The following is a 13,906-nucleotide window of genomic DNA, read 5'->3' on the forward strand; positions in this document are numbered from 1 at the left end:
CAAGAATTCAACCACAGTTTCAACAGAAAGACGCCACAGACCCTGAACATTAAGGCCATTATCTCAAAACAAGCCAGTGATTGTTTACGGTGCCTATAAGAAGGTGTTGGCACGGCACTCTTTGCTTCATTCATCATCCCCTCATTAAGCATCCTATTGCTCAGCCACGCATATCTATAGAGACCCCGGCAGCACTCCCCCTGCTGAGCACAATGCCCGTCTCCCCCTACGTTACAACAGACCCTACACACCAGAACGAACTCGAGAACACGAGCACAACTCTCCCACACTTTTTTACACCAAAAAACCCCATAATAGCCCAGTTGGTTTCCTCCGGGCATCCAAATAGAGTTTGGGTATTCAAGTGAAAGATAAACCATTTACTTCTATTACAGAAATTTGTTTGTAACGACGCTGAGCATGAAGTACAACTACTGCATCCAAGGCTTCAGACAAAACCATATGCTATATGTGACACAGCAAAGAAGATTAAAATGTTTCTTCAAATAGAATTTGAACTTAAATCTGATCCACAATTTGCCTCATGTTTTATCTCATCGGTTTAAACGTAGGTCTTTCTTTGTAGCAAAACATTGTACACTGTTTTCCCATCTTTCCTGAAAGAAGAGGCATGTTAAAGCTGCTATATTGGATCATCACCAACACTAGCAATTTCTTTTTGCTTCAGAGAGGTCCGACATATGCACTTCTATCAAGAGTATAAGGCAGTGCATTTGCAGCCCTAGTGATAATCCTGTTTTGAAAGGCCATGAGCCGTTTCAGATGGGGAAGGTCCTTATACATCATGGCATTTTGATCCAAAGTAACCTCCTGCTGGCTTACAGGCTCGCTGGCTTGATGGCAGCCTATTAAAACAAGACTTGAATTCTGCACAAATGATGCATAGCAAAGGCCCATTTCACATCTCAGGTTTTTAATATGAATTAAATCACATCTGCTCATTCTTAAAGATAGCATAAATGGAACTCAGCTCCTCCAGATTTCTGTGGCTATCACTTCCAAAATCAAGCAAGAATCCCCCAAATTTTTATTCTCAGCATCTCTGACATCAAGCAAAAACAATTGTGTAAACTGTTGGCAGAGTGCCTGCGTAGTCTATGGACTGCTCTATGCAGAGCCCAGCAGCCTGAACTGTCAGTGTCTTCCACAGATCTGTGCTGTGGAAAGTGAAGTTCAAGGCCCACTTCTGACAACATCAGCTTCCCTCTGGTCTCCCAGAATTCCTCAAAATCAGCACGTGCCTGTCCACAGATACAGGATCTTCCCTTGAAATCTCTGGACTACATCAGACACTGCGTACACAAATGATCACAAGGAAATCAGTGCTAGCAACATGTGTGTAACTACACACCGTGCTAAAATTTTCATTTTAAAATATATTTTTCTTTTGCTGTATGCCTTCACAAACCTGCAAAGCATGTTATTGAAGATTTAAGAGAGAAACTTGTTATAAAAATCCCCATAACCATATTTTTTAAATGATTTTTTTTTTTCTCAGACCAAAGTGAAAAATGTAGAAAGTAAAGAGCAGAGTGTGGAAAGCATGTTTTCAGACATCCGGGTTTGTGAATTCCAGGTGCTACTTCTCAGACAGGCAAGAAAATTAGATTCAAAAAAAACCTGATTCTTAGCATGACTGTTTATTTCTGAAGTTAATGACATGCAAATCACTATGCATGTATTTACATTCTTGATTAGAATGAGATTGAGAAGTTAGAAAATGGAGCAGTGATGATCCTGTAGGTTACAGCAGAGGTTTTCCAGACAGGCAAGAGTCAAGAATAACTTACATGTAAAAAATAAAGGCTGGAAAAAAAAAATGATAATGCTGAAGATAAGCAACTTGCCTCTAATGTCCTCATCAAAGAGTTCACACTATCTAGGGTGCCTACTTTTTTAATTAATGGAAAAGTGGTTTGATGGGAACACCTACGTCATGCTGGGGCTCTGTGGGGCTCCTCTAGAAACTTGCAGTTCTGTCACACAGCAAATGCTCATCAGGCTCCCTAACACAATAGTCTGACCTCCAAAGCAATGAAATTGAAGTCTGCTGATGAAACTTAAGAAAGAAACTTGATGAAGCCACCGGAGTCTTTTGCATAATTCATTTTCTCTTCCTCGGACAGTTCTTGATGGGGCTGTTGAAGGAGTGCCATGTCCCCATCCCAGACACCTGACATGCACACACATTGCCCAAGGGACATCCTCAAGGGATGAAGCCACAACCTTCCTCCACATGCAGCACAGCTGAGGAAGAAGAAAGAAAGAGAGGAAGAGAGGTGGAGAGGAAAAACAGAAGGCTGCAGGAGGACAGGGGCTAGCTCTGAGTAGAGCAGCTAAGAAGTAACCCAGAGGTTGCAGCATCTGAGGAATTCCTGAGCTGAAGAAAGCTCCAGCTCAGCCTCAGCTGAGAAACAGAGAAGTACAAACACAGGGAGAAGAAGAGTTGAAATGGGGAGCAGGGGGAGAAAAAACAACCCAAGGAATTTAAAGATTATCTATTCTGGACTAAACAGCAAGGGAAAGCATGAGTGCTATGGGATAAGAAAGGACAATCAAAAGAGCTAGTCAGAATCAATGCAAAGAACCAGATGTGGCCAGAACTCTCAGCCACATCTTCATGGGCTTTAAGTTCTAGTTTACAACAAAATACCAGGAAAAGAAAACATTGCTTGAAGCCTGGCCATCAAAATCAGCAACTACTTTTTCCAACTTAATTCTTCTAAACTTTCAGACTTAGGAGAAAATCATTGCAAATGCCTGGGTGATGCCTTATATATTAACATGCAATTGCCCACGTAAGATCACATTGGCAATCAAATGTGGGATTCAAAAAAGTGCTGCCACTATTGAGCAAAGCTCTTTGAGGCCATTTTTTCCTCCTTCTACAGCTTGGGAGTGCTTTTCCTAACTGGGTTCTGGCTAACCCTCTCCTGCCACTGCAAGGAACTGATCACCGGTGCCTCCTCCGCTCCCCTGTGGTTTGTGCTCTCATTTGACTTCTGAGAGTCTAACTGGAGTCCTTGTATTCTTAGTATAGAAGACACAGGCAAAGTTAATGTCCTACAGTATCCAGAAGTACAGCTGAAACTTCAGATCTTTCACTCTACAAAATCTATGTAGGTTTCTCTTCAACACTTTCTGCGTTTCAAGTGTGTTAAAGACCTGATAACTTCCCTACCAAAGCCAGACGACTCCCACAATGGTATCCAGCAACAAACCTAGGAATTTACCAGCAGGCACTCTGCTTCATTAGCTGCAACTTTTAAACAGCGCAAACAATTCCTATTTTAACCCATCTTGCCATCTACTCCATCTGTGCCAGAGGCTGTGGAAGAACTCCTAGTTCCCCACGGAGGGAGCTGGAGTGTCTCTGACCACTGGAGCTGATGCAGGAGACCGTATGAGTGTTAAAAGGCATTTGAGCCTTGCTATTTCACAGCTTTGATTATTTTAACACACAACTGTGCTTTCAATATAAGCAAAGACGAACCACGCAATTCCACAGCTAAGTCACAACCTTGAGCCGCAAATACCTTTAAACAAAGATAGCATTTGTTTTTGAGGGCTTTTATTTTTTCTTCCCGGCAGAGGCTCCCTCGAACAAGGCAGGTCGTTCTGAACACAGTCGAACAGAGCCAAGAGCGCAGCAAAGGAGAGAAGGGCGAGGCACAATGCAAAGGAAGTGAAAACTTGCAGGAGCAGAACGCACTCTCTGGCAGGCTGAGCTCTCTGCGGGGAGGTTTGCGACTCCCATGCTGAGGAGCGGGGCCCAAGGACACAGGTGTGCGAAGCAGAGCAACTACACCCCACGTCTTTCTCTGCCCGGCGGAGCCCTCAGGAAGCACCTCCACCTGCTGCTCCTCTGCCTCTCGCTGGCAGAGTGGGGGCAACGCAGCTATCCTAAACTCGCTGCCCCTGCCCACCGCTTCTCAGCCCTCCGTCCCAACACCCCCGGCCCCTCCATCCCAAGCCGCGACATCCTCCCCCTCCGCCTCACCTGCAGTCCCCCAAGACCCGCCTCCCGCACAAGAAATTCCTCCGCAAAAGTCGAGGTGCTCGCTTCCCCCCCCGATACACACACATGCCTCCGTGCGCTCGGGGCCGGGCAGGTAACGCCCGCAACCCCCGTGCCTACCTGTGGCGGACGACGGGGCGGCAGGGTTCGGCGGCGGCGCTCCCCTCACGCCTCGCTGCCGGCCGGGCTGGGCGGAGGCCGGGCCGCGGAGCCGCCCCCCCGCCGCATGGCAGCGCCCGCCTCGCCGTCGGGCCCCCCCGCGCCGCTCGAAGTCGGCGCCCGCCTGCTCTGGTCCCCCCACGGCGCGGTGCCGTGCCCTGGACGCTTCGTTTTCCTAGAGGAACGGAAGGCGTCAGGCTCTGCCCGTGAAAGGATCCGGGCGAGGGTGGGCGCAGCGCTCGGCTGAGGGAAGCTTTAGCAGAGCGGGGTGCTGCCGGCATCGCTCCACATCCTCGCGCCGTTACCCACCTGCACGCGGCGCAGCTCCGGCCCCGCACGCGACCCACCGCCGCACAGCGTGCCATGGCCCGGGGAGAGCCCGATAAGCTCCCAGAGACGGCGTCCTCTGCCGCGAGCCTGGAGCGACCCGGGGGCGCGAGAACCATAGGCTGAGCCCTCGGTGGGTTGCAGCAAAGCCAGGGCCGCTGCTTCGCGCAGCGCCCTTTAGCAAGGCTTTGCTTCGGAGCACTTCTGTCACCCCATTCTGGATCTGTAACGCCACTCAGTGCAAATTAAGACAATCTAAGCAAGTGTATGGATCTGAGAGCACTTGAGGAAGCCAACCACAGCACCGCGTCGCCACAAAGATGAGTCACCGCGTTGCTTCTCTGTTAAACTGTTCTGAAGAACCAGTGCTGCTCCAAAAGTAATGCCTCCTATTTTATGATTCTGGCTCACACCATCAGATGGAGGTGGTATGGCAGCAGAGGTTGAACGTTCCCACCAGTGTTCCATCACCTTTTGTTGCCGTGTGAAAGACGGTAGCAGAGGGGCAGCCCTGATAAAATGGCGTCTGACATAGAAGTGAGCATGAAGCAAAGGCATGGCACTGAATTTCTCCACAGCACCCCCTGACATTCACCGAATGTTTATGGAGACCAACCAGTGGGTGCGAGCACAGTGAGGTACAATTCTGCAGTGACAGTGCAACATCTCCACTGGTGCAGATGGTCACAAGTGCAGCACACAGGCTTTTGTTCATTGCTGACCAAAATGCATAGCTAATAGTGGTGACTATGTAAGAAAGTAACATTTAGTAGCTGAGAATGTGCTCTATTAAATAATGTTGTTGTACTTTTTGTATCTGTTGCGGTTTACATGGAAATAAATAGGAGGCATTACTTCCAGAGCAACATATGTAAAGAGAACAACAGAAAATACGCATAGAAACAGAAAATATATTTAAATATTTTTAGCAACTCAGTTTTGTACTTTCTGCCCTGCTTTCCCAACTGCAAAACTTTTCACCACAGTAGCTCTCACATGGTTCTTTTTAAGCAAGAAACAAACATCCTTGAAACTGGGAATTTTCTTCAATCCATGCAAAGCAGCTATGTTACCTCATAAATATTAATGAGCATTAAGCTGTGTCACAAAAATAATTTTCATGCAAAGAGTCTTCTGCACATAGGTGCAGTTCCTGGCAAAGTTCACATCACTGAATTCTCTCTGCTGGTTGCAGGTCCTCAGTGCCACAGATTTCCTCTTCAGATGCAGCAGAGGCAACTGAGAATGCTGAGCTTCCAGAACATAAATCATCATCAGAGAAAATTAAAAGCAAACAAAAACAACACAGAAGCAATCAAGCAAGCAAAAAAAGAAGGTTGTTAATTTGCATCGGAATTTTCTACCTCTTCTGAACTGGTCCACCCATCTCTGTATTTTTCTCTTTAAATTTTAAAGCGTCTGAACATTTGTTCTGTCAGTCGAGAAAAAAATGGACTGACTTAAACTCATCTTAGATCCCCAGGGGATATCACAGGAAAATAGGACAGCAGTGCTGAGAGGAAAAACTCCATCTACTGCATCTTTTACAATTAAAACTTACCAACAGTGACATGGGGGAAAGAGGTGAGAACTGCTTTTATGCTGCAATTCAAAGTCCCATATTGTATCCAACAACCAATACACAAAGAGTGCAAATGAAAATTACTTATGGCAGTGGCAGTAGCTGACAGTTGCTCTGTCTGAGGAGCGCCCTTCTGTAGCTCTATTCATACTGACATGTAATTAAAGCATACCACATCCAGAAATTTCAAGAGAAAAGCCTTGAAGTATGATTGAATTGAGCCCCATGTATGTCTTTGTCATGTCTGAAACGCAAGAGGAATTTAAGGATGCTTCAGGTATTTTATAAATACAGATGGATTTAACAGGAAACCATAAAAGTAAATCAATCCCCTTTATAGTATATACATTATAAACGTAACTGCAATGCCTAAAATTTTGATTTGTTAAGTCCCACCAAATATTCATCTATCGACATATGTTTCCAAATTTTTAGGCTTCTTCTATTAACAAAAAGAATTATGATGACCTTCAGGAGCTTCAACTGAGTAAGAACTAAGAAATCTGGGACAAAGCAGCAGCTCCAAACTATAAACTCTTCCCTGAAAAACGTTTTTTGTGAAACAATTCACAATTGTGACAAGACATTAAGAAACTTTTTCTGTAACATTTTACCCTTCCAAAAACATAAGAAAGAAAGCACAGTGAGGGCAAGTCCTAGGATTTAAGAGAAATGACACAACTTTGCAGTTTCTGGGAACTATCTCATGCATACTGGATAGTAATTTCATAAAATCATGAAACCATAGGATCACCAAGATTGGAAAAGACCTCCAAGGTCAACTAGTCCAACCATCCACCTATCACCAGTATTTCCCACTAAACCACATCCCTCAGTACAATACCTATATGCTCCTTGAACAACTCCAAGGATGGTGACTCTACCACCTGTTATGGTGGTCAGTAACTTGTGGAAATCCAACTTGCTGCAGCAGTTGGAAGTCCAGCTTGCTGCAGCAGTCTGGACTACTAAGCGCATAAGGCACCATCTGATCTCCATGGTTGGGCTTTGTTGGTGTGGACACCATCTGAGCTGCAGGGCAGGAGCTGCTGCCTGCAATTGCCTACATTTTCCCATTGATGATATAAACATGCAGAACCACTATGTGGCAGCCTGATATGGCTAGGTGGGATGAAACCCATATTCCCTGCTCATGGCAGAGGAAGTTTCAAGAACTTTCAAACTTCTCACTGTCGTAATTATACTCCAAGGGCTTCTGGTGCCAGTGCACTGAATGATTTCAATCAAGTTTGCTTATCATTACTATTATAATATTTTTTAAACCCTGCTATCAAACAGAACCAGCATGTAGATGAACTATAGAAATGAACATAGGACTGGAGCATTAACACAGCAGACTCCAAACTCAGATTTCTCATACGAGGAGGAAAAGGTGAAGTATTTCATTATTTTTTCTTAAATACATTTCCATCTGCATTTCAAGCTTTCTAAAGCTTGAAATTAGCATTTCTAAGCTTTCTAAAAAGATCAAATTGTGTAAGTTTTCTAGGTCTCTTATTTAGATTTTCTTGTACATTTACTCATTTACTAAAATCCATAAAATCACTTACATGGAAAAAAAATCAAAATTCTGTAATATTTAGGCAAGTTTGCTTAAAGATATGCCCTCAAAGCCTTTGCTCTCCTGTATGGTTCTGCACATACCATTCTCACCACTCTGTTGGGTTTTCTTCGTATTTTGCTCTCATACTTCTTCAGTAAGTATTTCTCCACTTGTGTTCAGAAGTATTTTGTCAGTTGCTCTCACTAAGCCAGCTTATTACGCTTAAACCAATATAAAATTAAATTAATGCAGATCTTTTTCCTGCCACTATGAATGTATTTTCCCAGCACTTCATTACGTCCTAACAAAAATCTTTAAAAGCACCAGTTAGATCTGAAAGAAACAGAACACATACATGTCTCCTGATGGAAGATTATTGTGCCTTTTAAAATAATAGTAATAAAGTAATAAATATTTCGTGTTGATCTTTATTAGGTTCCTTGCACTTTAAGATAAATGGCCTTTTATATTAATGATAATAAGGAAATTGTTTATCTATAATGGAATAGGAACAAAGCATGGAGTCAGAGAAAGTATCTTTCCTAATTTTCTCTTCTTACCTTTTACACATAAAAGCTTTCATATAGTAAGCATCAAATAAAAGGCTATCTAACTTTCCTCTAATTTTTCTGCTTGAAGGCTGTTTTTTCCTCCATTTTTCATTTGATAAGTCTGCAATCTGTAATACGCATGCTCTGATTGTAATGGTTAATTCATTTCTTCCTCAGGTTACATGCGTAATGACACCGTTACACAATAATTTATTTTAAGAATTTTGCTGTGCTTGACCTGCTTCAAACATTATATAAAACCATGACCATCCAGACCACATTCAACATTACTGCCTTAGTTACCCTGCTGGTGGTCACATTTCCCAATGGCAGTAATTTACCAGAGACAACAAGCAATAGAGAGATTATGTCTTAGTAATGCACCCTTGGCGATATGAGTACACTGGCCCAAGATATACGTGTGCATATATATATATACATATATATATGCAAATATATGCACACACACACACATATATATACACATACTTTTTTTTTTTTTTTTTAAAAAAAAAAAAAAAAAAAAAAACAGATTTCAGTTCCTAGCAGCATAGTATGACAGGTAACTTGCTTTATGTACTCTGAAGCCCTCAGGTAATTTACCACACCTTTTGCTGAAGAGAGGGCTAAGTAAAAGCAGATGATTTGAGAATATTCAGAGATGTGTGTTAGCCACAAAATCTAGGGAAATTTGACTTATATCATTCAGAAGCATATGTTGTTTGCATAGGTTTTATACCTATACCTACACACACACACACATATATGTGAAATATGTATGTAAACTGGTATAGTTTAGAAAAATTACAGTATTCCTCTCAGAGGAATTTAAAACTTAAGTCTCATAAGAAGTATGCCAGCATGAAGCGTCTAATGCAAAATACGTTTAAGCACTAGTGGAAAAAAAGACTGCCTTTTCTCACCCCCAAAACTGAATAAGACAGCTTTAACAAACTTTCTTTATTCTACCCATACAATATGAAATTCCCTTTGATAGGAGCATCTGCAAGCAGTGCCATGAAAACACCATCATGTATTTCACATCTCTTCCATGCCAATTGGGAAGGCAACACATATCATATTACAACGATGTTCTGGCTACAAGATTTAACTGCTGTATGAGCACTTATTGAACACACCTGCAAGTATATATATACACATTACATACTGCCCAACACTGATTTCTTTTCAGAGAAGAGAAAAACTTTTCCTACAGACCTAGCAGAAAAAACAACCTCAGCAAGCGGTTGGTTTATCATAGTGGCTCTCATAGTCAAAACTCCTCCTCCAGGCTGAAGTGAAGAGTATCAAGGAAAACAGTCCAACAGCTGCATATGGTTATTCCTGTTTCCACACATTAGTAAGTCTTGTTTTAAGAATTAACATAAAAGTCAGCCAAAGTTAATTGTGTTGGAATCCATAATTAATTCACCATTACACCTAGCCTAATAGGAGTGTATTTGAGGTTCACAGGTGTTTGAACTGCCACATCTACTTCAAATCAGAGAGATCCTCACCCAAGCTGAGTTTAGGAAAAAAAGCAGGCAAGGACTGTTTTCAGCATGTGGCCCAAAGTTCAGGCTGGTGTCACAGCTCTGCAGATCAGACCCACAAAACAGACTTAAAGGAATGCAAGTGCCATATTCCAGCTAATCTCAGCATATGTGGGAAACCCTAAGTCTATGCTTAAACTTAATTTTGGAACATGTGCTCAGTATTTTGCATGCACTATGTGTTTTTCTGGGTAGGAATAGACAAATGCTTACTGCAATACTCTGGTGAACATCAGATGAAGTCTTGCTTTCATCCACATGTATTTCAATTTGGAGATGCATTAATAGTCTAAAGTCATTACAGCAGTTTCTCAAAATAAAAAGCCTTTTAAAAAATTGCTATCTAGGTTTTAATGCTTTAGCCTGATTTCAAACAACTTCAAATGACAAGCATTTCTATCTACTTTGCTCCTGTTCTCTTATCAAGCCATAGCTAATCAGTTAGCAGCTGTCCTGCTGCTAACTCAGGCAACAAACCACTCGTGACTTCAGCAGATGTTCTGCTTTTCATGCCGACAGGGATATTTACTAACAGTTTTTCTTGTTACAGTTTTCTGTCTCAAAACGTACTCCTCAGAATCAGGACTATGCTACGTTTAACCATTCAGAGCCAGAATACCCATTTGCTAAGTTTGGCAGCTGCTCCAAAGGACAAGATTTTTGTCAGAATATTTTACTATTTAATTGAATATTTAAACTAGGACCACACCCTTTAAAATAAGAATTCACTACTTTTTCTTTTGTTGTTGTTGTTTGTTTTGGTAAGAGAGATTAACAGAATAGCAAAACCGGGAAGGCTTTCTGCTCTGAAGCTGCATAAACCCTCTGCCTTTATTTGAACCTGCCAAATGAGATATTTGTTCATAAAGGGAAAGAAATGCTAGCTAGTAGTCTTTATAACACCGGAATATAATCTCCAGTTTGTAAAATGTGCAAAGTTTACAAATTTAGCAGTCACTAACCAGCACCTCAAAGAGAATTAAACAGCAGGTTTTTGTTATTATTTACATAGAACTTACAAAGTTCATAAATATTAACTTATCATCAGTGCCTTTCTGTGAAATTTCATCATCCGTACTGATCCATTGATGTAAAAAAAAAGGTTAGGAATCTTTCTTAAAGGCATGAATTAGTCAATATGAATGGAGACTTCATGAATCCTTGTTAACTCTAAATTGTGCTCCCTCTTACATAAGCCTGAAGTTTCTGAACTGTGATTAATACTACCAGGTGGAGGTAAGCTTAGATTCTATTCCTTCTCAACTTTTTGTAAACTGTAAATCAGTTTCAGAAACTGAAAAATATGTGAATATTATGTGATTACTGCCATATTATAGAAACCCAGAGCACATAGAATTTTTTTTCCCCTCTCGTTTTTCTTGTTTTATACTGCCTGGGGACAATCATTCCTCCCCATGACAGGCCGTAGTAGATAGTAGCAAGTCACTGAGCAAGAACATTATGTGCTGATAGCATTAGTAGTTTCAACTTTGCTTTTTAGTGCAGTGGTTGAGGAATTTGTACGTGGTTACAAATCTCAGCTGAGAGGGAAAATAATATCTAATATAACTAGTCATACATTAAGTTAAGCCAATCAGATATTCATAGTAATCAATTTGTTGTTAGATGCATGTACATAACAATCAGAAAGATCAACATGATGAAATGATGATACAGGAGATGCAATCACAATGGAAAGGTGTTACAAAAAGGGAAAGTACTCATCCCTCATCAAAGCTCACAAGGAAACTCCACAAGGGATGAACTTCCAACCAGAGATCCTTCCCCAGTAGCAGTCAGCTCTGAGATGAGGTCTAAGAGAGGTGCAGCCAGGCTCCACTCCTTCCTCTCACACAGCTGAATTGCCTTCACCTGTGCTCCCAGGGCTGACCGTTTTTCCCCCCAGGTGCTCAATCAGTGGTTCAGGCTGTGACTCAACAGTTACCATACAATGTATATCGCCGTTACTGAGTAGCAATTTTCTAAAATTTGCTAAGTTGGTTGCTTTTTGATTATCTGACAGTCTTGAGAGAATTGTTTCTAAAGTTAACCTACAAGAGGTTGAGAAAATAGGTGTGAGCTGTCATTGGAGTCAGGTCTGTATTGTTAGGCTATATGAACACCGAGACCCAATGGGAAGACATGGGATAGGTTTATAAATGCCATATGAAATAAGAGGTCAAACACAGCATGATTGTTCAAGTTGCACATGTATTGTGTTCCAATTTGGCTAAGATATTTATATTTGAAGTGATCCTCTCTCTCAGGTAGGATGCTCTAGCCTGGAGATTTTCCAACCAGTAACAGGCACACACACAGCTCAGCAAGCGGATTGAAGCTAGTTTAAAGTCAGAAACCATTAAATTTCTGGAGTCCAGATGGCAGGTTATTAGGATTGGTTGTTTTCACAGATATGCTCAAAGCATTCTGCAATAGGAAGTGATGCATAGAGAGCATGAGCTACTTATCTTTGCTAACACATGCTGCTTTAAGCATGTGTAAAGTCCTATCTAGCTGGAGAATGTTACCAACAAAAAGTGGTGGCTCATGAGTTGGGCCAAGACGTGGGACTACATCTGTCACTTTGTTCCCAAGCCTCTATAGAGCTCTGGGATCTGAGCAAGTTGCCAGAATTCTACCCTAAGAATCCACAGCAAAGAAGCCTTTCCCAGACCTAAGGAAGAGCCTTGAACTTGTCAGTCCCCTGATAACTCCTGATTTGCAATTGCCAGAGAGACAAATCATTTCAAAATTTCTTTTCTCCACATGCAAGTATCATGTTTATTTATGGGTTTGTCCTTGTGCTACATACTACAAAAATGTAACTCATAAAACATCAATATTTAGCTAAGTTGCTCACTTAAAACAATATATAAACAAAATGTATCTGGTTCAACATCCAAAGAGTTTGCCATAGATATTCACATTGTAAGATGTCTGAAGTTTTCTAATCTTAACCATTCTTTTTCTGTTAATTGCTGAACATGAAGTGACATCTTAAAGTCTTTTAATTAAATTATTTTGCTTTCCTTTTCTAGCAAGGTTGTCCAGTAATATGACAATACTGACGTGAAAAATTTTCCTAACAGACAAAAACAAACAAACAAACACAAAATTAAAACAGTCATGCTGTGTAAAAGGTTTACAAATATCCTGTGACACAGAAAAATCATAATCACTCAGGCATGAACTGTTGAGTTTGTTTTATTCCCAAACTGCAATTCTGGCAAGGGAAGTTAGCACATGTGAATTATAAAACCTCAAATGTGTGTTCATTTCCTACAAATTACCGTAAGGTCTACATACTGCTTCTTTAGATATAAATGTAAAACACTGACACATTCAAGAACTGGGGATAAAAACACTCCACCTATCATCTAATGCTTCCTGGAAGGCAAACAAGCTCAATCTTTTCAATTTTTAGAAACTCAGATGTTGAAGAGATACATCAGGCTGTTGTCCTGGTGTAAGTTTATGTAAATATTCCTAAAATCAAGAGGATTCTTTATAAAGACATTGCTGGTGATGTGACCTGATTTTCAAAGACAGTGAGCACGCGAGACCTGCCTTTGTCTTCACAAACAGCCGTAGATGTTCATCATGTCAGCCAGTCAAGCCATTAGCCTTTCAGCATTCTAGTATTTAAGATCAGATAGATAGATTTACCCAGAGGAAATGACTGTAGCTACTAATTTATGTTCATTTCCTCACATGTAGAGCGAACACATGAAAGTCAAGTCACTTTTGCTGCTGACAATAAAAGTCATACATTCAGAGATCAAGTACTTTGTGGTTTTGCTAGCCTGAGCTCATCATGCCTTGTCAGCCACACTGGAAGACCACCAGTTAATGGATTTAACCTTTGCACCAATGAAAAAGAATGGGTAAGCACATCAAAGCTAAGTTACACCAAAGTCATACATGTCCACTTTCTCCATCAAATATTTTCATAGTCTAATCTCCTTCACAATTGCTTTACTTAGTTTCACAGAAAGTACAGTTACTCAAGTAAGTAGAAAGCAGTTAAAAAGGGTAAAGTTGCAGCTGCTCCCAAAGATCTCTCTGAAGTTCAGCTCCCACACGTGCAAATGGCACCATAGCACTAACCAGGTCCTGCAGATACCTTGACTC

General features: G+C 41.3%; 1 protein-coding gene across 5 annotated transcripts in view; it reads right to left on the reverse strand.

The window, feature by feature from the left end:
- The window catches only part of SHANK2 (SH3 and multiple ankyrin repeat domains 2), a 334,008-nt gene extending 329,758 nt beyond the window's left edge, over positions 1-4,250 (reverse strand). For 2 of the 5 annotated variants that reach the window (XM_052693116.1, XM_052693111.1), the window contains exon 1: positions 4,160-4,241. The gene's annotated coding sequence lies outside the window, so the exon portion shown is untranslated. Of the gene's footprint in view, positions 1-4,021; positions 4,140-4,159 lie in introns of those variants that run through there. The other 3 variants (XM_052693113.1, XM_052693112.1, XM_052693115.1) reach the window with 3 other exon arrangements.
- Positions 4,251-13,906: the final 9,656 nt, after the last annotated feature.

Source organism: Tympanuchus pallidicinctus, unplaced genomic scaffold, assembly GCF_026119805.1.
Source record: "Tympanuchus pallidicinctus isolate F22 unplaced genomic scaffold, pur_lepc_1.0 scaffold3, whole genome shotgun sequence".
Lineage (NCBI taxonomy): Eukaryota > Metazoa > Chordata > Aves > Galliformes > Phasianidae > Tympanuchus > Tympanuchus pallidicinctus.